The sequence below is a fragment of the Mandrillus leucophaeus genome, unplaced genomic scaffold (assembly GCF_000951045.1).
Source record: "Mandrillus leucophaeus isolate KB7577 unplaced genomic scaffold, Mleu.le_1.0 Scaffold196, whole genome shotgun sequence".
In the NCBI taxonomy this organism is placed as follows: Eukaryota; Metazoa; Chordata; class Mammalia; order Primates; family Cercopithecidae; genus Mandrillus; species Mandrillus leucophaeus.
The window spans coordinates 2,174,801-2,177,254 of NW_012101987.1; positions in this window are offsets into that span (position 1 = coordinate 2,174,801).

Below are 2,454 nucleotides of genomic sequence, written 5' to 3' on the forward strand. Positions count from 1 at the left end.
TAGCCAGGATGGTCTCAATCTCCTGACCTCGTGATCCGCCCGTCTCGGCCTCCCAAAGTGCTGGGATTACAGGCTTGAGCCACCGAGCCCGGCTGGTTTTATTTTTATTGCATCATCAACAGATTTTGTGTTTTTATAAAATTTATAGTAGCCATTCGAAATGGGTGTGAGGTGATTTTGTTTTTCATTGTGATTTTTATGCATTTCTCTACAAATTGTAATTTTGTGTCTTTTTAAATGCTTCTTCCCATTTGTGTATATTTTTGGTAAAAATTTAGTTCAGTTATTTGTACATTTCCAAATCAGATTATTCAACTTTATTGTCAGTTTTAAAAGTTGTTTATATATTATGAATATTAATACCACATGTGATTTACAAATACTTTCACTCATTTTCTAGGAGGCATTATCTCTCTATTGAATGTTTTCTTTGATGTACACAAATTTTGAGGTATAGTGTAGTTAAATTTTTCTGTTCTTTGTTGTTCATGCATTTAAGGTTGTATCTAAGAAAATGGTGCCAAGACCGGTGTCGTGTCTTTTTTCCATATTTCTTTTTAAAAGATTTGTTAGTTCCTTTTTTCTGTCTTACGTGTTTTGTTTAAAATGTTTTTATATATACTTCAAGGAAATCATCCAACTTTATTTTATTAGTGTTGGTATCCACGTTTCAACATCATTTTTTGAAGGTATTTTTTTTCTATTGTTTGCACATGACAACTTTGTAGAAGATCGTTTGATCATATACAGAAGGGTTCATTTTAGGGTTCTTTATTCTGTTCTTTCATCTACTTATCTGTCTTTGTGTCAGTACCACATTGTTATTGTAGCTTTTAATATGTTTTGAAATCAGAAAGTATAATGCCTCTTTATTGTTTCATAATTGCTTGGCTATAGTTTTTTTTTTTTTTTTTTTTAGAGATAGAGATCTCGCTCTGTCACCCAGGCTGGAGTGCAGTGGCACGATTGTGGCTCACTGAAACATCTGCCTCCTGGGTTCTAGCAATTCACCTGCCTCAGCCTCCCAAGTAGCTGGGATTGCAGGCACACACTGCCACGCCCAGCTAATTTTTTGTATTTTTGGTAGAGACAGGGTTTCACCGTGTTACCCAAGCTGGTCTCAAACTCCTGAGCTCAGCAGGCAATCCACCCGCCTTGGCCTCCCAAAGTGCTAGGATAACAAACATGAGCCACTGTGCCTGGCTTGGCTATAGTTTTTAATCAAATTTTTAAATTGTGAAGAATATTTCTGTGAAAAATTGTACTATTGAATTTTATGTAGATATTATATTGAATTAATTCACCACTGTAGCTTGTATTGACAACTTTGGAAAGGTTAAATTCTTTGGTCCTTGAGCAAGAATATGTTGAAGAGTGTGTTTTATTTTCATGTAATTTTGGATTTGCCAATTTTGCTTTTAATTCCTAGTTTCATGCAATTTTGGTCAAAAACTGCAGTGTATAATTTTGGTCTTCTTAAATTTATTTGTCACTGTTGTTGTTTTGAGACAGGATCTTACTCTTGCCCAGGCTGGAGTACAGTGACATGATTTTGGCTCACTGTAGCCTCAACCTCCTTGGCTCAAGTCAACCTCAGCCCCTCAAGTAGCTGGGTGTACAGGCATGCACTACCATCCCTGGCTAATTTTTTTTTTTTTTTTTTTTTTTTGAGGCAGAATCTGGCTCTGTGGCCCAGGCTGGAGTGCAGTGGCACCATCTCAGCTCACTGCAAGCTCCGCCTCCCGGGTTCACACCCTTCTCCTGCCTCAGCCTCCCGTGTCGCTGGGACTACAGGCGCCTACCACCGCGCCCGGCTATTTTTTTTATTTTTTAGTAGAGATGGGGTTTCACCGTGTTAGCCAGGATGATCTCGATCTCCTGACCTCGTGATCCACTCACCTTCGCCTCCCAAAGTCTGGGATTACAGGCGTGAGCCACCGCACCCGGCCAGCAATAACTCTTTTATTTTATTTTATTTTATTTTTAGTATTTAATTAGGTGAGCTTTATTTTCAGTTTTCCCCTCACAAATTGGTACAAGCAAAACAAGCAAACAAAAAGTTTGCTCTCAAGCCTCATGGAGTTAACAATCTAGTCTTTCTTTTTGAGCTATTGACAGTGTAGCATGGCCTAGTCCTCTCCTTGGGATCTAACTCGTGTCTTTGATCTCAATGGCTCTTATTGCAATAGGTACCCTTTTATGACAAATCATGAGAATAAGATTTGGATGATGTTGAAATGATTAATCTTGTAGCAATTTTGACCAGATAATCATTTATATTCATATATTTGTGTGTGTGTGTGTATATATATGTGTGTGTGTGTATGTGTGTTTGTGTGTATATGTATGTGTATGTATACATACATATACAATGGCTTCAAAAGCATAACTTGAAGGGGAGTATTTTGCTCCTCACAAGTTTTTTTTTTTAATATAAAAATCTTTTATTTATTT